We start from the raw sequence: 23339 nt of genomic DNA on the forward strand, positions 1-23339 counted from the left end.
AGGCTAATTGGACTTGCTAAATTGCCCGTAGCTATGCATGTGACAGTGAATGGTGTGTGAGTGTCCCCTGTGATGGGCTGGCCCCCATCCTGGGTTGTTCCCTGCCTCGTGCCCATTGCTTGCGGGATAGGTTCCGGACCCCCGCGACCCAGTAAGATAAGCGCTTTGGAAAATGGATGGATGGGATGGATGGATGGTGTTTCTTCCGGGTTCTCCGGTTTCCCCGTAGTCCAAAATCATGCACGACTATTGAATATGGATGAATTGTTAATTGTTAGTTACCTGTTCTCTAACAAGCTGTGATTCATTCGTTCTAAAGCTCAAAATATCTCCAACTAGTACATCAGAAATCACGGAGTGACAAGGAATCTGCCATTACGATTAAAACGCAGAAACAACTTAACCGATCACATAGGAAATGCAGTCTAAAGTTTCTGGCTCAGTCATAAACAGCGTGGCTGGTTTGTGGGAATATTTAACAAATTGATTAAGGAGAAAAAAGCGAACCAGATCACCGAAAGGCAGTCGTATTCCGCTGAATGGGAATACACTGGGCACCGCATCTAATGATCACGTTTGTCTGGGAGAAATTGATCATTTTATATGCGGATGATGGTTATTACCGCTTTTTTCTGCTTCTTAATTATGTCTCAGATTACCATCTGATTCACATTTGTATATTATATTAAAATAAGGACAGTGTCACGCTTCATGATCACTGGCTAGGCAAACGGGCAGGCGAGCAGACAGGAAGCAGGCAGACAGGCGAATTAACGGGGCAAAACGAGGGTTTAATTGGAATCATGGGTTGACAAACACCAGGTAACATCAATGACAGACAACGGGTTCGTGTACAACAGAGACTTAAATACAGGGAACTAATCAGAAAAGAACATGATGCGACTTGGCACAATCAGGGAATCACACGTGGGTAATTAGGGGGCGTGGCACACACGAGGAGCGGACGGAGCGGGTGTCACAGACAGCGTCGCTATTTACTTCATTTTATTGACGATTTAAAACTACAGTAGTTGTCTGAAACGCTTTTCAAATTACAGTACTGTACCAATTAAATTTCTGAAGTGCGTATAATGCCAATACGATATAACACAATACAGCGCTGTACATAATATTCAATTCAATTTTATGTATACAGCGCATCTTCATAACCTAACGTTGTCTCAAAGCAAACGATCGTTTCTATTTATGTAAGCTCCTGAAACGTATGTAATATATTACCTATATTGTTAAAATACAGAAAACAACACACAGACAAATAAAAAAAGGTCATGGATCTTAAAATGGTTTGTTACTTAATACTCAGGCGCTTGTTAATATTGATTCAAAAGTTCAAAACAACAGACATGAACTTGGCACTTGCTACATTATAAGTGTGTATCAGATGTATAGTAACACTACGGAGCCCCTGTGTCTCCATATCTCTGCATCGGAAAATTAGATGAATAAGCAATACACTTTTGTCCAATATTGCCTGTGCCAGCCCAGAAATTAGCCAGAGCTTATTAGCGGAATAACGTTACATCATGTATTATTCTGTGGGAAACGAAAGATCGATCTGCTGGCCAGATGTAATAAGAATCATAAACAATGCAGATCGTAAGTAAAAGTAAAATATAAATAAAAGTTCTGAACTGTGTTCCGTTTTGATCAATTGATCCCCCAAATAACTAATAAATTATTAACTAACAAAGTGATTGACTTATTTATCCACCGTTGTTTCGGCGTGGCGGTGTAATTATGTGTGGAGTTTAAGCAACGACCTTAAAGTTCCTAGTTTCTATTGTGCGGTGTGACACATGAAAGTGACCAGGAGTTACAAAAGGCATGACAACCCAGGAACTTGTAAACCGGGACCAGGTTCCGTAACTTCGCTGTGAAAGCGCCTTACATATGGAATCTGTGCCAATATTATCAAGCAAACTTTTTTGACATCAAGCAAAAACAAGGCTAAAGAAAAAAACTAACTGAAGCAAAAAAAATGTCATCTCAAAAGTAAAAATTATAACTTGCAAACACATGATTGGTCTTTTGATTATGTTTTCATTTGTTTACGTTGCAAGCTTCCTCGCTCTCGCTCCCCGACTGTTTTGTTTATAGTTCTGACATAAACGTCTTGCGTGGGCGGGTTTTTTTTTCAGGGTCGCGTCCCCATTGGCTAATACGTTTTTGACTGACAGGTCAGTTCCCCCCCCACCGCGACCCTAAATAAGACAAGTGGTTTCAGAAAATGGATGTATAGTGTAATAGAAACTGTGTTGCGATATTGTAAGAGAAGAATATTGTAAGAATATTTCTGATGGTTTGACGGCTAAGGAATGCAGTGAACTACATTACTGTAATAGGAACACGTGATCTTTTAGCATGTAAATGTTGAGATTACCCAGCTCCATGCCAAAGACATGGCTGAACTTGAAGCTCACCCACAACCCAAAAACCAAACCAAACAACACTGTTACTCATATTTATATTCAATTTGCTATTGATAAATAATTTGATAAATAATAAAACTATCTAATAAAAAATCAATTATATATTCAATATTCATTATTTTTGTATATATTTTGGCTATTATCATCTCACACTGTAGCCCATGATGCAGTAGATATAGCACATAGATTATGAGTTTACTCAGAAATGTCAGTCTGGATTTAATTGAACATTTTAAAAGTAGAATGTCTTATTTATTGTCCCTTGAAACCTTATCGTTTAGCCCAAGGAAGATCTAGAGTCTAGATCTACAGCTGCATCATTAGCCATGCCATTGTCTAATATAACATTGTCTAGTCCAGTGGATCCCAAACTCTCTCTGCAGGGCCCCCCTTTCCCAGATAGGAACATTATTGATCCCCCCCACCCCATTCAATCTACACAGGTTCAGAATCAAACTTTATTTAATAAAGTTTTCTAATCGAGCGAAACAAATGCAATTACAAATGGTGCAATTTCATCACTGTGGGAGAAATAAAGAGCATAGTGAAGTTATGAAGAAGAATAAACAGCTGTCTCCACAGGAATGGCTGGGAAATTAACCAGCTCCCAGTCAGAAGAAAACGTAAAAGGGGATCATCTCAAGTCTCACACTTTTCCGTGGCTGGTGTGGACTTGCTTTGTGCTGCACATCTTCTCAATTCAGGGTTGCAGCTGGGAAACAGTCACTCTTAGTTCCTTTTCAATGTGCAGCTTTGATGTGTATTTTGTCTTAATAGAGACCACAGCAGAAAAGCTTATAGGTAGGATGTAGCAAAAGGGAGGAGTGTGCCCACAGCTTTCCCTCCTAGCACTGAGTAATCCTTCTCCACTCCAATCCAAAATGCAGCCAGTGTTTTAGACTTAAACTGCAGGCTCATTGATGAATCTGAGGTGACAACAATGAACTGTTCCTCCTCTGCAGTGTACCACTGAAGGGGTCTCGGATCCAGTCAAATATTTTAGGCTCCTGGAAACGTTTTTGTAGAGTGGAGAGGTGAGCTTTCATGCATGGGATCATTGTGTTCTGAAGTTTGTTGAGCTCAATGAATGTTTTCAAGTTCCCAAAGGAGTCTATATTTCCCTCAGTAACTCGCTGATCCCACATCTCCAGTTTTCTTGTGAATGATGTGATTTTATCTGCCCGATGTGGAAGGTGTGTATCGGTGGCTTGCATCTGTAGATTTAGCCCATTGAGTTTCTGAAACATCTTACTCAAGTATGCAACTTTCAGGAGGAATTTGTCATTTTTAAACTTATTGGCAAGCTCGTGACCCTCTTCCTCCATGAAAGCGCTGATCTCATCTCGGAGCTCAAATATTCTGGTAAAACCTTTCCCGCGTGACAGACAACGAGCCTCACTGTGAAACAAAGCAGCTGTGTGGTTGGAGCCCATTTCCTCGCACAGGGCAGGAAAAATCCGGGCTTTGATGGGGCGTGTTTTAATGCAGTTTACTGTAGCGATGACATCCGTCATTACATCGTTTAGCTCGGGACTCAGCTGTTTAGACACCGACGCTTCTCAGTGGATCATACAGTGTGTCCATCGCACATTGGGGGAGAAGCGCTTCACGAGTGCTTGCAGTCCGCCCCGTTTCCCAGCCATAGCCTGAGCCCCGTCGGTGTTTATGATTTTAAGCATTTATTCTGCAGTGGCTCTGCCAGTAATTTGCTTACAGAATCCTTGAAATTTGCTGCTTGAAATCCTCAGCATCGATACATCTGATGTATGTTATGAATAAACAGTCTCTGTCACTGTCAGTAGCTTCATCCACCTGCAGCGTGAAGTGGCGTCTGTCCCGCACCTTGTCAGTCAGCTGCTCCTCTATGTCTTCTGACATGTCATGAATGCAGCTTGCGATCATATTGTTTTATAACAGAATTGCCTTTTACTTGCTGGCTGTTGCTTCATCAATCATAGTTGCAACCATATCGATGGTGGAGGGAAATATTAAATCCTCAGCTATTGTGCGTGGTGTTTGACAGTGAGCAACTCGGTAGGCAACTTTATATGATGCCAGTTGAGCGTTTTTAGGCAAAGATACTGTATAACTTTAGTAATGATGCTTTGTTGTGCACGGCGGTTTGTGAGTTTTCCTTTAAAGAAACCAACTGGCTTATCTTTATGCTTAGGGTTTGTTGTCTCCAGATGATGTCTTAATTTGTTTGGCTTCAGACTGTCAGCAGCGAGTATTTTCAGACACACAACACACTGTGGTCTCTCCTGGTTACCCACCATTGTCGTTGTGAAACCAAGGGCCAGATATGACTCATCATAATTTCTCTTCTTTGCTTTGGAGCTTGAAGTTGCAGCTGATGAAGAGTCAGCCTCTGCTGGAGGCTTGGCTGGGTGCACAAACTTGTCCATGTTTTTGCTAGCAGTGTTCGAGTGGAGCGTAGGCTATCCTATTGGTCTGCCCCCCTGCAATACCTAGGGTGCACCCCCCAGTCTGAGAACCACTGGTCTACTCTAATATAATGGGTATGGGGTTTAGGCACAACAGACTTTCTTATTCTGTAAAACAGGTCACATTGCTTCCAGGTCAGGTCTGTGCTACGATCAAAGTTGAACATGCTGCTGTTTTATTCAAGAGATGCTTTCACAAGCTACCAAAGATGGGTGCAGGTTGACATCTAAAACTCCTGCCACCAAAATGGATAAGGGCTTTAAGCTATACGCTTCCTCATACATAAGCAACTACAAGGGAATGTATCTGCTTATGTTAGCTAATGTTATTAGGATAGAGCTTTAAGAAAAAAATGGATTTTATAATGTTAGCTAACATTAGTAGTCCTGAATGGGGCTAATTCAGTACGTCACTAGCAATCTAACACCAACAAGTTAATCTTAGCCGATAGAGAACTCTCTGCAAATTTCTGATTTCTTATTGTTAGCTATTTGAGCTTCATAGTCTTGCTGTCGCTTATTTTCCCCCAGTATCATACAAAGACAGGCTGAGTGGTGATGTTAGCACCTGGGCAGCCTGTCACATGGCTATGAGGAAGCCACACAGCCTGAGAGTAACTTTAGGGATGTGTTGGGTGTTCTGTTGGAGTTCTCAGTCTGTTCCAGTTCAGGGACAGTATTTATCAAGCTTCTCAGGATATAAGTAGGAGTAGAATGATCAGTGATCATGATCCGGCCCCCTTGACTAATAATATTATGGTTCTTTATGGCATATTTGTGGTTCTCCCCTATTTATAAATTCATGTCTCACATTATATATCCATAATATCCAAAGATTTCATGTGATGGAAACTTACGGTTGAAATTCCTTGATTTTGTGCATTATAATATACAGCAGAAATCACTGCTAGGATTGTCCCACTTCTAGAACTTTACTGGTCATGACAAGTACATTTTCTTCTTCTCACTAACATTTGGATATTTAAATCCAATAAAATGCCAACAATAAAAACCAATAGCTTTCTCCTTCTCAGACAAGTGGATGTAATGAGACCTGGTTTCTGGTTCGGTCATGTGACCTTTGATATAACCCCTATTAAAATACACAGTTTGTTACTAATGTGGTATTTGTGTGTTTGATGTTGATCTGCCCGGCAACTAGATGGCCAGCCATTGGTTCAGGTGTCGGATTCCTGGTCATCCCTATTCATGAACTTGATGAGAATACCATCAAGAAATCGCCAGACCACCGCAAAGCCCAGTAAAGAAACCAGTCCTGAAGCCTGCTGGTGAAGACCTGCTACCCAACAGTGAACTGCAACCCCAAGACAAAACCTTTCACCTTAAACCTTCACAAAGAGAGAAATTCAAAGGGGCTCCACTCCAACAACCGCTCAAAACACCGCACCTTCTGGAGTGCTACCATTCCCTCAGCTCATCAATTCTACAACCTACTGTCATCCACCTAAAGAAACAGATTCATATACTACATCTGTCATGTTAGTTGTCGTGTTAGTTCAGAATAAATGCATGTTTTTTACACAACTTCAGCCTCCGTTCATTGAGTGCTCACTGCCTCTGTGCGAACTGGCTGTTACGCTCTGAAACCTCAAACTCGCCTGAAATATCACGAGACTCTCTCTCTCAACAGCCATGAGGGGAACTTTGCTACCAATCGTTTACATGATCTGGTAATGCAGCTCACTGGACGTGCATTCTAACACAGGTTACTAAGTGATATTGGTAATTGGTAAATCCCATTTAAGTCTCACATTTGCAAACTCACGGAGATTCACAGTTGAGTTTGGAGGAACCAACCATTCGGTATAACCGCACTGCACTGCTGGAATTCATGGACACTTTGTTGATATAGATGAAATAGGCAGCTACAAGTTCATAACGTCTTTCGGACTTTATTTAATGAGGCCATAAAGCAAAGATACATGTCAACCAGAAATCTTTGTGCCGACTGACCACCAGTAGTGAATAAGTTAACCTCATGAAATTTTTTAATGTGAAGAAAATAAATCGATGGATGAAGGAAAATAACACATAATTTCGATTCTATGTTTGATAAGAAAATAAACTAATTAGAAGCCATCAATTAACAAATCAATAACAAATAGCCGTTGCCATCGATGACTATGTTGTTTTGGATTGCAGTGATTCTCAGCTATCAGTCCGTCGTATAACATTAGTGGGTGGCCTGTCAGTCAGCTAAAAAGCTTGAGTGCCTAAATGAAGATGTACAGAGGTCTGTTTCTATTGATTTAAGGTAATGTAACATATAAACAGTAGTCAGCGTTGACGTAGACAAACTTGGTCTCCCAGACAGCTTTCCAACATGTACTCTAAATGTTTTCATGCTGCATGTTGCCAAGCCATTAGCTTCTGTCATCTTGGCCAGATTGTTTTGTTACCCCACCTCTTTTACAAATCCACTGGCCAGGGGACACATGGTATAAGCATGTATTCCATACAACTAAATGGATTTTGTTGCAGTTTTATTTGCCTAGACATTGCTGGGCTGACTGTACTTTAAGATGACGGCTATCATAGGGCATTATGGTGTGTGTATGCGTTTCATTTTAATATATTAAACTTCTTTTTCATAGCATTACTTAGGGAAGTTCTTATGAAACTTGAGATGGTGTTTGATCAACAAAAAATCATTATTGGTCTTGGGCTAAGTTGTTGGACCTAGGCACTGACGAAGATCTGCTGCCCCTGCAAGACCATCATCAACTCAGTCTGGAACAGAGGATGCAGCAGGATCCAGACCTTAAACTAAAACTGATGAGCATTTCTCAGGGTCGGCATGGTGATGCAGTGGTTGGCACTGTTGCCTCATATCTCTGGGACCCAGGTTTGAGTCTCAGCCTGGGTCACATGTGTGTGGAGTTTGCATGTTCTCCCCATGTCCTCGTGGGGTTTCCTCTGGGTACTCCGGTTTCCCCCGCAGTCCAAAAACATGCTGAGGCTAATTGGAGTTACTAAATTGCCCATAGGTGTGTGTGTGTGAGTGAATGGTGTGTGAGTGTGCCCTGCGATGGGCTGGCCCCCCATCCTGGTGTTGTTCCCTGCCTCGTGCCCATTGCTTCCTGGATAGGCTACGGGCCCCCCGCGACCCAGTAGGATAAGCGGTTTGGAAAATGGATGGATGGATGGATTTCTCAGGGTTTTTTTTATATAATAAACTGATTGCATTCTATTCTGACGGTGCTTCTGAAACTAGAAGTGATCATCTTTTAGGATTATTCCTGTTAGGGCCTTGGGGGTGAGAACACAGAATGGCATCCAGAGGGCGGTCTGTTCATTCAGCCTTACCTCTAGTGCCAAGCCCCACATCTCAGCATCTCACCAGCTGTTGCGTGGCAGGGGGTGGTTAGCGCCATGCCTTTCACCTGTTTTAAAAGCACTTTAGAACAACATGCACCAACACCACATTTGAGCGGGCGAAGGGGGGCATGGGGTCTTTTCACACCCCCATTCTCTGTTCGCCATTTGGAGCTGGGGGCTGAGAGGAACAGCTGGCCGTCTGGCCGGGGTCTGAGCTGCTGGGCTTCTCGGCTGCTGCGGGGTCCTGGGTGGTCTTCTGGTCTCCTCGCCAGAGGAAACAATAGGGGTCCACATAGAGTATATATGGGGAGTGAGAGTATGTGTACAGCATTCATTTCTGTGTGTCTAAATGTTGGGTGAATGTGTAAATATTTGTTTATGTGTGCATGAGGGTGGGAACGTATGCTTGTATATGTGTGTGCCTGTTGGTCTATACGCACATGTCAGGTTGGGTCCTAGACTCCACCTGAAATAACATCTCGGACTCTATTCCCCCCCGCCACACTCCCTGCTGGTGGATGGGGCCCCCGGCCGCTGATGCGTTGGTGGTTCTCGATGTCTGGGACTGGGTGCTCGGGTGGGTGCTGGTTTCACCTTCAGCGGTTGCCTGGCAGGGTCTTGCCCTCCTGGCTCAGTCGGGCCCTTGCTGGTGGGTTGGGGCACCTTTGGATCTCTGGGCCGGGGGCCCGGTCTGTCCTGGTGGGGCCGGCCGCTGGTGGAGCCTGCGGGCTCGCCTCCAGGCCCCCTGGGGCTCCTGCACTGTGGCTGCCGGATGGCCTCCCTCCAGAGCTCTCCTCTGCCCTTTTCTGGGTGAGGGCTGCTATTCTCCCTATGGTGGTCCTCCGGGGCTCCCATGCCCTGGGGGGCCTCTGCATGTCTGGGGCCCGGGTCTCCTCTGTGTCTGCTTCATGTCCTGAGGGGTGGGGCTCCCCACACACACTACTAGACATTTACATGGAGAAATCTTTTGAACACCAGCGCGCTCACACACACAGGTGTACAAACTGGTACTCACAGACACACACTGTCTCGATCGGCTGTTGCTTCTTAACATGGTCATTGTGATTCGTACAGATGTTGGTTGTTTTCTCTCATCAGCAGGTACTGAAGCAGATTATCTGTGTTTTTTTTTCCTCTTTTCCCTCCCTCTCTATTTCCCTTCTTCTCAGTTTTCGTCCTTCTTTCCCCCTCTTTCTCCCTCTCATGAGGAAATAAATAAAAATAAATAAATAGAAATAAAGTAGTCCTCCGCAGAGCGGGGGTGGTGGAGGGAAAAAAAATAAATAAATAAAAATCCCGATGACGAGAGGACAGGGCCACTGTGCTACACGCACAGCCAGACAGTCAAAATAGGAGGCACAACGGGCCCCATCAGTCAGCGCGTGCACGACTACTATACTACAGGCGAAGCCGCCCCCTAAAAGCAGTCTGACTGCCAGGCACTTACCCCCACCGTCCAAGTACAGCAGTGATGCTGACGCGACTAGGGGGCCACGACAGAGCAACGCGACGCCCCAACCAATGATACCCGGCCTTACGGAGGCGGTGGAGAAGAAGACGTCGCCCACCCATACGTCTCGCACCCGATCAATAAAAGCCCCATCCCACCCAGTCTCCTGCAGACATAAAACGGTAGTGTCTTTGCACATTGTTAAAATAGCCTGCACCTTCGCCCAGGAGCACAGCCCCCGGGCATTCAAGGATGTCAATAAAAGAGTCATTTTAAAAGCAGGCACAAGGAGACACGATAAAACCAGTAAAAACGGGGCACGGAGCTAAAACACACACAAAACCACTGAAAGCGAGACGTCCCCACACCAGATAAAACCGCCAGCACCACCACCCGCCACCCAACTCAATGAGCGGGCGACGTCAGGGATAAAAGACACAGAGCCCACCGGATAAAAAGGAAATAAAACAATAAAACTCATAAATAAATGATCAAGAAAAAAGTATACCCGCAGACAACAAAAACATAAAACAGGGGATGGGGCGCTAAGGGATGATGGTAAATCATAAAAATAAACCAAACAAAATAAATAGACAAGAAACATACATCAAAAAAAAGGAAACAGAAAACCACAAAGCATTCAGTTAAAAGTCGTCGCCATCGTCCGGACCCGAGCTTGCAGCACTGCCGCAGACTGCATCTTCTCCTTCTGCTGGTGAAGTGAGAACACGATGTTGTAAATAAGGCAGTCGTGGGATTCGAACCCACACCTCCGAAGAGACTGGAGCCTTAATCCAGCGCCTTGGACCGCTTGGTCACACTACCCATGTTATGCCTTATCTTGCAGTTCGGCTCATATGAAGAACCTTTATATACAATAGGCATCCTAAGAGAAACAGGCAGGTCTTGTACGCTGATTTGTGTTGAACCGCGGTCGAACTCCAATGAGTCGGCAACCAGAGAAAGTCACATTAGACACCCACATACATTTTTAGTGTGAGGAAACTTTCTCTATATAAATACAGACAACCACGCTACGTAGAAGTTAAACAGGCCAGCGGTGGGATTCGAACCCACATCTCCGAAGAGACTGGAGCCTTAATCCAGCGCCTTGGACCGCTCGGTCACACTACCGATGTTATGCCTTATCTTGCAGTTCGGCTCATATGAAGAACCTTTATATACAATAGGTATCCTAAGAGAAACAGGCAGGTCTTGAATGCTGATTGGTGTTGAACCGTGGTCGAACTCCAATGAGTCGGCAACAAGAGAAAGTCACATTAGACCCCAACATGCATTTTTAGTGTGAGGAAACTTTCTCTAGACAAATACAGACAACCTGGCTTCTTAGAACTTAAACATGGCAGCGGTGGGATTCGAACCCACGCCTCCGAAGAGACTGGAGCCTTAATCCAGCGCCTTGGACCGCTCGGCCACACTACCCACGTTATTCCTTATTTTAAAGTTCGGCTCATATGAAGAACCTTTATATACAATAGGTATCCTAAGAGAAACAGGCAGGTCTTGTCTGCTGATTTGTGTTGAACCGTGGTCGAACTCCAAAGAGTCGGCAACAAGAGAAAGTCACATTAGACACCCACATGCATTTTTAGTGTGAGGAAACTTCCTCTAGACAAATACAGACAAGCAGGCTTCTTAGAAGTTAAACATGGCAGCGGTGGGATTCGAACCCACACCTCCGAAGAGACTGGAGTCTTAAACCAGCGCCTTGGACCGCTCGGCCACACTACCCATGTTATTCCTTATTTTGCAGTTCGGCTCATATGAAGAACCTTTATATACAATAAGTATCCTAAGAGAAACAGGCAGGTCTTGTCTGCTGATTTGTGTTGAACCGTGGTCGAACTCCAATGAGTCGGCCACAAGAGAAAGTCACATTAGACACCCACATGCACTTTAAGTGTGAGGAAACTTTCTCTCGACAAATACAGACAACCCGGCTTCTTAGAAGTTAAATATGGCAGCGGTGGGATTCGAACCCATGCCTCCGAAGAGACAGGAGCCTTAATTCAGCGCCTTGGACCGCTCGGCCACACTACCCATGTTAATCCTTGTTTTGCAGTTCGGCTCATATGAAGAACCATTATATACAATAGGTATCCAAAGAGAAACAGGCAGGTCTTGTCTGCTGATTTGTGTTGAACCGCGGTCGAACTCCAATGAGTCGGCAACAAGAGAAAGTTACATTAGAGACCCACATGCATTTTTAGTGTGAGGAAACTTCTTCTAGACAAACACAGACAACCAGGCTTCTTAGAAGTTAAACATGGCAGCGGTGGGATTCAAACCCACGCCTCCGAAGAGACTGGAGCCTTAATCCAGCGCCTTGGACCGCTCCGCCACACTACCCATGTTATTCCTTACTTGGCAGTTCGGCTCATATGAAGAAGCTTTATATACAATAGGTATCCTAAGAGAAACAGGCAGGACTTGTATGCTGATTTGTGTTGAACCGTTATCGAACTCCAATAAGTCGGCCTCAAGAGAAAGTCACATTAGACACCCACATGCATTTTTAGTGTGAGGAAACTTTCGCTAGACAAATACAGACAACCAGGCTTCTTAGAAGTTAAACATGGCAGCGGTGGGATTCGAACTCACGCCTCCTAAGAGACTTAAGCCGTAATCAGGCGCCTTGGACCGCTCAGCCACGCTACCCATGTTATACCTTGTTTTGCAGTTCGGCTCATATGAAGAAGCTTTATATACAATAAGTATCCTAAGAGAAACAGGCAGGTCTTGTCTGCTGATTTGTGTTGAACCGTGGTCGAACTCCAAAGAGTCGGCAACAAGAGAAAGTCACATTAGACACCCACATGCATTTTTAGTGTGAGGAAACTTCCTCTAGACAAATACAGAGGAGCAGGCTTCTTAGAAGTTAAACATGGCAGCGGTGGGATTCGAACCCACGCCTCCGAAGAGACTGGAGCCTAAATCCAGCACCTTTGACCGCTCGGCCACACTACCCATGCCGTTCCTTGTTTTACAGTTCGGCCCTTATGAAAAACCTTTATATACAATAGGTATCCTAAGAGAAACAGGCAGGTCTTGTCTGCTGATTTGGTTGAACCGTGGTCGAACTCCAATGAGTCGGCAACAAGAGAAAGTCACATTAGACACCCACATGCATTTTTAGTGTGAGGAAACTTTCTCTCGACAAATGCAGATGAGCAGGCTTCTTAGAAGTTAAATATGGCAGCGGTGGGATTTGAACCCACGCCTCCGAAGAGACTGGAGCCTAAATCCAGCGCCTTGGACCGCTCGGCCACACTACCCATGTTATTCCTTATTTTGCAGTTCGGCTCATATGAAGAACCTTTATATACAATAAGTATCCTAAGAGAAACAGGCAGGCCTTGTCTGCTGATTTGGTTGAACCATGGTCGAACTCCAAAGAGTCGGCAACAAGAGAAAGTCACATTAAACACCCACATGCATTTTTAGTGTGAGGAAACTTTCTCTCGACAAATACAGACAAGCAGGCTTCTTAGAAGTTAAATATGGCAGCGGTGGGATTCGAACCCACGCCTCCGAAGAGACTGGAGCCTTAATCCAGCGCCTTGGACCGCTCGGCCACGCTACCCATGTTATACCTTGTTTTGCAGTTCGGCTCATATGAAGAAGCTTTATATACAATAAGTATCCTAAGAGAAACAGGCAGGTCTTGTCTGCTGATTTGTGTTGAACCGTGGTCGAACTCCAATGAGTCGGCCACAAGAGAAAGTCACATTAGACACCCACATGCATTTTTAGTGTGAGGAAACTTCCTCGAGACAAATACAGACAAGCAGGCTTCTTAGAAGTTAAATATGGCAGCGGTGGGATTCGAACCCACACCTCCGGAGAGACTGGAGTCTTAATCCAGCGCCTTGGACCGCTCGGCCACACTACCCATGTTATTTCTTATTTTGCAGTTCGGCTCATATGAAGAACCTTTATATACAATAAGTATCCTAAGAGAAACAGGCAGGTCTTGTCTGCTGATTTGTGTTGAACCGTGGTCGAACTCCAATGAGTCGGCCACAAGAGAAAGTCACATTAGACACCCACATGCACTTTTAGTGTGAGGAAACTTTCTCTCGACAAATACAGACAACCCGGCTTCTTAGAAGTTAAATATGGCAGCTGTGGGATTCGAACCCATGCCTCCGAAGAGACAGGAGCCTTAATTCAGCGCCTTGGACCGCTCGGCCACACTACCCATGTTAATCCTTGCTTTGCAGTTCGGCTCATATGAAGAACCATTATATACAATAGGTATCCTAAGAGAAACAGGCAGGACTTGTATGCTGATTTGTGTTGAACCGTTATCGAACTCCAATAAGTCGGCCTCAAGAGAAAGTCACATTAGACACCCACATGCATTTTTAGTGTGAGAAAACTTTCTCTAGACAAATACAGACAACCTGGCTTCATAGAAGTTAAATATGGCAGCGGTGGGATTCGAACCCACGCCTCCGAAGAGACTGCAGCCTTAATTCAGCGCCTTGGACCGCTCGGCCACACTACCCATGTTATTCCTTATTTTGCAGTTCGGCTCATATGAAGAACCATTATATACAATAGGTATCCAAAGAGAAACAGGCAGGTCTTGTATGCTGATTTGTGTTGAACCGTGGTCGAACTCCAAAGAGTCGGCAACAAGAGAAAGTCACATTAGACACCCACATACATTTTTAGTGTGAGGAAACTTTCTCTAGACAAATACAGACAACCAGGCTTCTTAGAAGTTAAACATGGCAGCGGTGGGATTCGAACCCACGCCTCCGAAGAGACTGGAGCCTTAACCCAGCGCCTTGGACCGCTCGGCCACACTACCCACGTTATTCCTTATTTTGCAGTTCGGCTCATATGAAGAACCTTTATATACAATAGGTATCCTAAGAGAAACAGGCAGGTCTTGTCTGCTGATTTGTGTTGAACCGTGGTCGAACTCCAAAGAGTCGGCAACAAGAGAAAGTCACATTAGACACCCACATGCATTTTTAGTGTGAGGAAACTTCCTCTAGACAAATACAGACAAGCAGGCTTCTTAGAAGTTAAATATGGCAGCGGTGGGATTCGAACCCACACCTCCGAAGAGACTGGAGTCTTAATCCAGCGCCTTGGACCGCTTCGCCACACTACCCATGTTATTCCTTATTTTGCAGTTCGGCTCATATGAAGAACCTTTATATACAATAAGTATCCAAAGAGAAACAGGCAGGTCTTGTCTGCTGATTTGTGTTGAACCGTGGTCGAACTCCAATGAGTCGGCCACAAGAGAAAGTCACATTAGACACCCACATGCACTTTTAGTGTGAGGAAACTTTCTCTCGACAAATACAGACAACCCGGCTTCTTAGAAGTTAAACATGGCAGCGGTGGGATTCGAACCCACGCCTCCGAAGAGACTGGAGCCTTAATCCAGCGCCTTGGACCGCTCGGCCACACTACCCATGTTAATCCTTGTTTTGCAGTTCGGCTCATATGAAGAACCATTATATACAATAGGTATCCAAAGAGAAACAGGCAGGTCTTGTATGCTGATTTGTGTTGAACCGTGGTCGAACTCCAAAGAGTCGGCAACAAGAGAAAGTCACATTAGACACCCACATACATTTTTAGCGTGAGGAAACCTTCTCTAGACAAATACAGACAACAAGGCTTCTTAGAAGTGAAACATGGCAGCGGTGGGATTCGAACCCACGCCTCCGAAGAGACTGGAGCCTTAATCCAGCGCCTTGGACCGCTCGGCCACACTACCCACGTTATTCCTTATTTTGCAGTTCGGCTCATATGAAGAACCTTTATATACAATAGGTATCCTAAGAGAAACAGGCAGGTCTTGTCTGCTGATTTGTGTTGAACCGTGGTCGAACTCCAAAGAGTCGGCAACAAGAGAAAGTCACATTAGACACCCACATGCATTTTTAGTGTGAGGAAACTTCCTCTAGACAAATACAGACAAGCAGGCTTCTTAGAAGTTAATTATGGCAGCGGTGGGATTCGAACCCACACCTCCGAAGAGACTGGAGTCTTAATCCAGCGCCTTGGACCGCTCGGCCACACTACCCATGTTATGCCTTATTTTGCAGTTCGGCTCATATGAAGAACCTTTATATACAATAAGTATCCAAAGAGAAACAGGCAGGTCTTGTCTGCTGATTTGTGTTGAACCGTGGTCGAACTCCAATGAGTCGGCCACAAGAGAAAGTCACATTAGACACCCACATGCACTTTTAGTGTGAGGAAACTTTCTCTCGACAAATACAGACAACCCGGCTTCTTAGAAGTTAAACAAGGCAGCGGGGGGATTCGAACCCATGCCTCCGAAGAGACAGGAGCCTTAATTCAGCGCCTTGGACCGCTCGGCCACACTACCCATGTTAATCCTTGTTTTGCAGTTCGGCTCATATGAAGAACCATTATATACAATAGGTATCCAAAGAGAAACAGGCAGGTATTGTCTGCTGATTTGTGTTGAACCGCGGTCGAACTCCAATGAGTCGGCAATAAGAGAAAGTTACATTAGAGACCCACATGCATTTTTAGTGTGAGGAAACTTCCTCTAGACAAATACAGACAACCAGGCTTCTTAGAAGTTAAACATGGCAGCGGTGGGATTCGAACCCACGCCTCCGAAGAGACTGGAGCCTTAATCCAGCGCCTTGGACCGCTCGGCCACACTACCCATGTTATTCCTTACTTGGCAGTTCGGCTCATATGAAGAAGCTTTATATACAATAGGTATCCTAAGAGAAACAGGCAGGACTTGTATGATGATTTGTGTTGAACCGTTATCGAACTCCAATAAGTCGGCCTCAAGAGAAAGTCACATTAGACACCCACATGCATTTTTAGTGTGAGGAAACTTTCTCTAGACAAATACAGACAACCAGGCTTCTTAGAAGTTAAACATGGCAGCAGTGGGATTCGAACTCACGCCTCCTAAGAGACTTGAGCCGTAATCCAGCGCCTTGGACCGCTCGGCCACGCTACCCATGTTATACCTTGTTTTGCAGTTCGGCTCATATGAAGAAGCTTTATATACAATAAGTATCCTAAGAGAAACATGCAGGTCTTGTCTGCTGATTTGTGTTGAACCGTGGTCAAACGCCAATGAGTCGGCAACAAGAGAAAGTCACATTAGACACCCACATGCATTTTTAGTGTGAGGAAACTTTCTCTAGACAAATACAGAGGAGCAGGCTTCTTAGAAGTTAAACATGGCAGCGGTGGGATTCGAACCCACGCCTCCGAAGAGACTGGAGCCTAAATCCAGCACCTTTGACCGCTCGGCCACACTACCCATGTCGTTCCTTGTTTTACAGTTCGGCCCTTATGAAAAACCTTTATATACAATAGGTATCCCAAGAGAAACAGGCAGGTCTTGTCTGCTGATTTGGTTGAACCGTGGTCGAACTCCAATGAGTCGGCAACAAGAGAAAGTCACATTAGACACCCACATGCATTTTTAGTGTGAGGAAACTTTCTCTCGACAAATGCAGATGAGCAGGCTTCTTAGAAGTTAAATATGGCAGCGGTGGGATTTGAACCCACGCCTCCGAAGAGACTGGAGCCTAAATCCAGCGCCTTGAACTGCTCGGCCACACTACCCATGTTATTCCTTATTTTGCAGTTCGGCTCATATGAAGAACCTTTATATACAATAAGTATCCTAAGAGAAACAGGCAGGCCTTGTCTGCTGATTTGGTTGAACCATGGTCGAACTCCAAAGAGTCGGCAACAAGAGAAAGTCACATTAAACACCCACATGCATTTTTAGTGTGAGGAAACTTTCTCTCGACAAATACAGACAACCTGGCTTCATAGAAGTTAAATATGGCAGCGGTGGGATTCGAACCCACGCCTCCGAAGAGACTGGAGCCTTAATCCAGCGCCTTGGACCGCTCGGCCACACTACCCATGTTATTCCTTATTTTGCAGTTCGGCTCATATGAAGAACCTTTATATACAATAGGTATCCTAAGAGAAACAGGCAGGTCTTGTCTGCTGATTTGTGTTGAACCGTGGTCGAACTCCAAAGAGTCGGCAACAAGAGAAAGTCACATTAGACACCCACATGCATTTTTAGTGTGAGGAAACTTCCTCTAGACAAATACAGACAAGCAGGCTTCTTAGAAGTTAAATATGGCAGCGGTGGGATTCGAACCCACGCCTCCGAAGAGACTGGAGCCTTAATCCAGCGCCTTGGACCGCTCGGCCACGCTACCCATGTTATACCTTGTTTTGCAGTTCGGCTCATATGAAGAAGCTTTATATACAATAAGTATCCTAAGAGAAACAGGCAGGTCTTGTCTGCTGATTTGTGTTGAACCGTGGTCGAACTCCAATGAGTCGGCCACAAGAGAAAGTCACATTAGACACCCACATGCACTTTTAGTGTGAGGAAACTTTCTCTCGACAAATACAGACAACCCGGCTTCTTAGAAGTTAAATATGGCAGCGGTGGGATTCGAATCCATGCCTCCGAAGAGACAGGAGCCTTAATTCAGCACCTTGGACCGCTCGGCCACACTACCCATGTTAATCCTTGTTTTGCAGTTCGGCTCATATGAAGAACCATTATATACAATAGGTATCCAAAGAGAAACAGGCAGGTCTTGTCTGCTGATTTGTGTTGAACCGTTATCGAACTCCAATAAGTCGGCCTCAAGAGAAGGTCACATTAGACACCCACATGCATTTTTAGGGTGAGGCAACTTTTTCTAGACAAATGCAGAGAAGCAGGCTTCTTAGAAGTTAAACATGGCAGCGGTGGGATTCGAACCCACGCCTCCGAAGAGACTGGAGCCTAAATCCAGCGCCTTTGACCGCTCGGCCACACTACCCATGTCGTTTCTTATTTCATAGCTCGGCCCTTATGAAAAACCTTTATATACAATAGGAATCCTAAGAGAAACAGGCAGGTCTTGTCTGCCGATTTGTGTTGAACCGTGGTCGAACTCCAATGAGTCGGCAACAAGAGAAAGTCACATTAGACACCCACATGCATTTTTAGTGTGAGGAAACTTTCTCTCGACAAATGCAGATGAGCAGGCTTCTTAGAAGTTAAACATGGCAGCGGTGGGATTCGAACCCACGCCTCCGAAGAGACTGGAGCCTTAATCCAGCGCCTAAGACCGCTCGGTCACACTACCAATGTTATTCCTTATTTTGCAGTTCGGCTCATATGAAGAACCTTTATATACAATAAGTATCCAAAGAGAAACAGGCAGGTCTTGTCTGCTGATTTGGTTGAACCGTGGTCGAACTCCAAAGAGTCGGCATCAAGAGAAAGTCACATTAAATACCCACATGCATTTTTAGTGCGAGGAAACTTCCTCTAGACAAATACAGACAACCAGGCTTCTTAGAAGTTAAACATGGCAGCGGTGGGATTCGAACCCACGCCTCCGAAGAGACTGGAGCCTTAATCCAGCGCCTTGGACCGCTCGGCCACGCTACCCATGTTATACCTTGTTTTGCAGTTCGGCTCATATGAAGAAGCTTTATATACAATAAGTATCCTAAGAGAAACAGGCAGGTCTTGTCTGCTGATTTGTGTTGAACCGTGGTCGAACTCCAATGAGTCGGCCACAAGAGAAAGTCACATTAGACACCCACATGCACTTTTAGTGTGAGGAAACTTTCTCTCGACAAATACAGACAACCCGGCTTCTTAGAAGTTAAATATGGCAGCGGTGGGATTCGAATCCATGCCTCCGAAGAGACAGGAGCCTTAATTCAGCACCTTGGACCGCTCGGCCACACTACCCATGTTAATCCTTGTTTTGCAGTTCGGCTCATATGAAGAACCATTATATACAATAGGTATCCAAAGAGAAACAGGCAGGTCTTGTCTGCTGATTTGTGTTGAACCGCGGTCGAACTCCAATGAGTCGGCAACAAGAGAAAGTCACATTAGAGATCCACTTGCATTTTTAGTGTGAGGAAACTTCCTCTAGACAAATACAGACAACCAGGCTTCTTAGAAGTTAAACATGGCAGCGGTGGGATTCGAACCCACGCCTCCGAAGAGACTGGAGCCTTAATCCAGCGCCTTGGACCGCTCGGCCACACTACCCATGTTATTCCTTACTTGGCAGTTCGGCTCATATGAAGAAGCTTTATATACAATAGGTAAACTAAGAGAAACAGGCAGGTCTTGTATGCTGATTTGTGTTGAACCGTTATCGAACTCCAATAAGTCGGCCTCAAGAGAAAGTCACATTAGACACCCACATGCATTTTTAGGGTGAGGCAACTTTTTCTAGACAAATGCAGAGAAGCAGGCTTCTTAGAAGTTAAACATGGCAGCGGTGGGATTCGAACCCACGCCTCCGAAGAGACTGGAGCCTAAATCCAGCGCCTTTGACCGCTCGGCCACACTACCCATGTCGTTTCTTATTTCATAGCTCGGCCCTTATGAAAAACCTTTATATACAATAGGAATCCTAAGAGAAACAGGCAGGTCTTGTCTGCCGATTTGTGTTGAACCGTGGTCGAACTCCAATGAGTCGGCAACAAGAGAAAGTCACATTAGACACCCACATGCATTTTTAGTGTGAGGAAACTTTCTCTCGACAAATGCAGATGAGCAGGCTTCTTAGAAGTTAAACATGGCAGCGGTGGGATTCGAACCCACGCCTCCGAAGAGACTGGAGCCTTAATCCAGCGCCTAAGACCGCTCGGTCACACTACCAATGTTATTCCTTATTTTGCAGTTCGGCTCATATGAAGAACCTTTATATACAATAAGTATCCAAAGAGAAACAGGCAGGTCTTGTCTGCTGATTTGGTTGAACCGTGGTCGAACTCCAAAGAGTCGGCATCAAGAGAAAGTCACATTAAATACCCACATGCATTTTTAGTGCGAGGAAACTTCCTCTAGACAAATACAGACAACCAGGCTTCTTAGAAGTTAAACATGGCAGCGGTGGGATTCGAACCCACGCCTCCGAAGAGACTGGAGCCTTAATCCAGCGCCTTGGACCGATCGGCCACACTACCCACGTCACTCCTTATTTTGCAGTTCGGCTCATATGAAGAACCTTTACATACAATAGGTATCCTAAGAGAAACAGGCAGGTCTTGTCTGCTGATTTGGTTGAACCGTGGTCGAACTCCAAAGAGTCGGCCACAAGAGAAAGTCACATTAAACACCCATATGCATTTTTAGTGTGAGGAAACTTTCTCTCGACAAATACAGACAACCTGGCTTCATAGAAGTTAAATATGGCAGCAGTGGGATTCGAACCCACGCCTCCGAAGAGACTGCAGCCTTAATTCAGCGCCTTGGACCGCTCGGCCACACTACCCACGTTATTCCTTATTTTGCAGTTCGGCTCATATGAAGAACCATTATATACAATAGGTATCCAAAGAGAAACAGGCAGGTCTTGTATGCTGATTTGTGTTGAACCGTGGTCGAACTCCAAAGAGTCGGCAACAAGAGAAAGTCACATTAGACACCCACATACATTTTTAGTGTGAGGAAACTTTCTCTAGACAAATACAGACAACCAGGCTTCTTAGAAGTTAAACATGGCAGCGGTAGGATTCGAACCCATGCCTCCGAAGAGACTGGAGCCTTAATCCAGCGCCTTGGACCGCTCGGCCACACTACCCACGTTATTCCTTATTTTACAGTTCGGCTCATATGAAGAACCTTTATATACAATAGGTATCCTAAGAGAAACAGGCAGGTCTTGTCTGCTGATTTGTGTTGAACCGTGGTCGAACTCCAAAGAGTCGGCAACAAGAGAAAGTCACATTAGACACTCACATGCATTTTTAGTGTGAGGAAACTTCCTCTAGACAAATACAGACAAGCAGGCTTCTTAGAAGTTAAACATGGCAGCGGTGGGATTCGAACCCACACCTCCGAAGAGACTGGAGTCTTAAACCAGCGCCTTGGACCGCTCGGCCACACTACCCATGTTATTCCTTATTTTGCAGTTCGGCTCATATGAAGAACCTTTATATACAATAAGTATCCTAAGAGAAACAGGCAGGTCTTGTCTGCTGATTTGTGTTGAACCGTGGTCGAACTCCAATGAGTCGGCCACAAGAGAAAGTCACATTAGACACCCACATGCACTTTTAGTGTGAGGAAACTTTCTCTCGAGAAATACAGACAACCCGGCTTCTTAGAAGTTAAATATGGCAGCGGTGGGATTCGAACCCATGCCTCCGAAGAGACAGGAGCCTTAATTCAGCGCCTTGGACCGCTCAGCCACACTACCCATGTTAATCCTTGTTTTGCAGTTCGGCTCATATGAAGAACCATTATATACAATAGGTATCCAAAGAGAAACAGGCAGGTCTTGTCTGCTGATTTGTGTTGAACCGCGGTCGAACTCCAATGAGTCGGCAACAAGAGAAAGTCACATTAGACACCCACATACATTTTTAGTGTGAGGAAACTTTCTCTAGACAAATACAGACAACCAGGCTTCTTAGAAGTTAAACATGGCAGCGGTAGGATTCGAACCCATGCCTCCGAAGAGACTGGCGCCTTAATCCAGCGCCTTGGACCGCTCGGCCACACTACCCACGTTATTCCTTATTTTACAGTTCGGCTCATATGAAGAACCTTTATATACAATAGGTATCCTAAGAGAAACAGGCAGGTCTTGTCTGCTGATTTGTGTTGAACCGTGGTCGAACTCCAAAGAGTCGGCAACAAGAGAAAGTCACATTAGACACCCACATGCATTTTTAGTGTGAGGAAACTTCCTCTAGACAAATACAGACAAGCAGGCTTCTTAGAAGTTAAACATGGCAGCGGTGGGATTCGAACCCACACCTCCGAAGAGACTGGAGTCTTAAACCAGCGCCTTGGACCGCTCGGCCACACTACCCATGTTATTCCTTATTTTGCAGTTCGGCTCATATGAAGAACCTTTATATACAATAAGTATCCTAAGAGAAACAGGCAGGTCTTGTCTGCTGATTTGTGTTGAACCGTGGTCGAACTCCAATGAGTCGGCCACAAGAGAAAGTCACATTAGACACCCACATGCACTTTTAGTGTGAGGAAACTTTCTCTCGACAAATACAGACAACCCGGCTTCTTAGAAGTTAAATATGGCAGCGGTGGGATTCGAACCCATGCCTCCGAAGAGACAGGAGCCTTAATTCAGCGCCTTGGACCGCTCAGCCACACTACCCATGTTAATCCTTGTTTTGCAGTTCGGCTCATATGAAGAACCATTATATACAATAGGTATCCAAAGAGAAACAGGCAGGTCTTGTCTGCTGATTTGTGTTGAACCGCGGTCGAACTCCAATGAGTCGGCAACAAGAGAAAGTTACATTAGAGACCCACATGCATTTTTAGTGTGAGGAAACTTCCTCTAGACAAATACAGACAACCAGGCTTCTTAGAAGTTAAACATGGCAGCGGTGGGATTCAAACCCACGCCTCCGAAGAGACTGGAGCCTTAATCCAGCGCCTTTGACAGCTCCGCCACACTACCCATGTTATTCCTTACTTGGCAGTTCGGCTCATATGAAGAAGCTTTATATACAATAAGTATCCTAAGAGAAACAGGCAGGTCTTGTCTGCTGATTTGTGTTGAACCGCGGTCAAACTCCAATGAGTCGGCAACAAGAGAAAGTCACATTAGACACCCACATGCATTTTTA

General features: G+C 45.0%; 1 protein-coding gene and 18 non-coding genes across 19 annotated transcripts in view; all 19 read right to left on the reverse strand.

The window, feature by feature from the left end:
- LOC125724531 (serine/threonine-protein kinase pim-1-like) overlaps positions 1-23339 on the reverse strand; it is a 153216-nt gene that overhangs the window by 58709 nt on the left and 71168 nt on the right. The gene's annotated exons all lie outside the window — the stretch shown is intronic.
- trnal-aag (transfer RNA leucine (anticodon AAG)) lies at positions 11045-11126 on the reverse strand. The gene has a single exon. It is a non-coding gene; the product is annotated as a tRNA-Leu (tRNA).
- Positions 12281-12362, reverse strand: trnar-acg (transfer RNA arginine (anticodon ACG)). Its single transcript is given in 2 exon segments — positions 12281-12315; positions 12325-12362. It is a non-coding gene; the product is annotated as a tRNA-Arg (tRNA).
- trnal-uag (transfer RNA leucine (anticodon UAG)) lies at positions 12590-12671 on the reverse strand. Its single transcript has one exon. It is a non-coding gene; the product is annotated as a tRNA-Leu (tRNA).
- Positions 12898-12979, reverse strand: trnal-uag (transfer RNA leucine (anticodon UAG)). The gene has a single exon. It is a non-coding gene; the product is annotated as a tRNA-Leu (tRNA).
- trnal-aag (transfer RNA leucine (anticodon AAG)) lies at positions 13206-13287 on the reverse strand. The gene has a single exon. It is a non-coding gene; the product is annotated as a tRNA-Leu (tRNA).
- On the reverse strand, positions 13515-13596 carry trnal-aag (transfer RNA leucine (anticodon AAG)). The gene has a single exon. It is a non-coding gene; the product is annotated as a tRNA-Leu (tRNA).
- Positions 15060-15141, reverse strand: trnal-aag (transfer RNA leucine (anticodon AAG)). The gene has a single exon. It is a non-coding gene; the product is annotated as a tRNA-Leu (tRNA).
- Positions 15369-15450, reverse strand: trnal-aag (transfer RNA leucine (anticodon AAG)). The gene has a single exon. It is a non-coding gene; the product is annotated as a tRNA-Leu (tRNA).
- trnal-aag (transfer RNA leucine (anticodon AAG)) lies at positions 15678-15759 on the reverse strand. The gene has a single exon. It is a non-coding gene; the product is annotated as a tRNA-Leu (tRNA).
- Positions 16296-16377, reverse strand: trnal-aag (transfer RNA leucine (anticodon AAG)). The gene has a single exon. It is a non-coding gene; the product is annotated as a tRNA-Leu (tRNA).
- Positions 16605-16686, reverse strand: trnar-acg (transfer RNA arginine (anticodon ACG)). Its single transcript has one exon. It is a non-coding gene; the product is annotated as a tRNA-Arg (tRNA).
- trnal-uag (transfer RNA leucine (anticodon UAG)) lies at positions 16914-16995 on the reverse strand. The gene has a single exon. It is a non-coding gene; the product is annotated as a tRNA-Leu (tRNA).
- Positions 17530-17611, reverse strand: trnal-aag (transfer RNA leucine (anticodon AAG)). Its single transcript has one exon. It is a non-coding gene; the product is annotated as a tRNA-Leu (tRNA).
- On the reverse strand, positions 17839-17920 carry trnal-aag (transfer RNA leucine (anticodon AAG)). The gene has a single exon. It is a non-coding gene; the product is annotated as a tRNA-Leu (tRNA).
- Positions 18457-18538, reverse strand: trnal-uag (transfer RNA leucine (anticodon UAG)). The gene has a single exon. It is a non-coding gene; the product is annotated as a tRNA-Leu (tRNA).
- trnal-aag (transfer RNA leucine (anticodon AAG)) lies at positions 19074-19155 on the reverse strand. Its single transcript has one exon. It is a non-coding gene; the product is annotated as a tRNA-Leu (tRNA).
- trnal-aag (transfer RNA leucine (anticodon AAG)) lies at positions 19692-19773 on the reverse strand. Its single transcript has one exon. It is a non-coding gene; the product is annotated as a tRNA-Leu (tRNA).
- trnal-uag (transfer RNA leucine (anticodon UAG)) lies at positions 20001-20082 on the reverse strand. The gene has a single exon. It is a non-coding gene; the product is annotated as a tRNA-Leu (tRNA).

The sequence above is a fragment of the Brienomyrus brachyistius genome, unplaced genomic scaffold, assembly GCF_023856365.1.
Source record: "Brienomyrus brachyistius isolate T26 unplaced genomic scaffold, BBRACH_0.4 scaffold57, whole genome shotgun sequence".
Taxonomy (NCBI): domain Eukaryota; kingdom Metazoa; phylum Chordata; class Actinopteri; order Osteoglossiformes; family Mormyridae; genus Brienomyrus; species Brienomyrus brachyistius.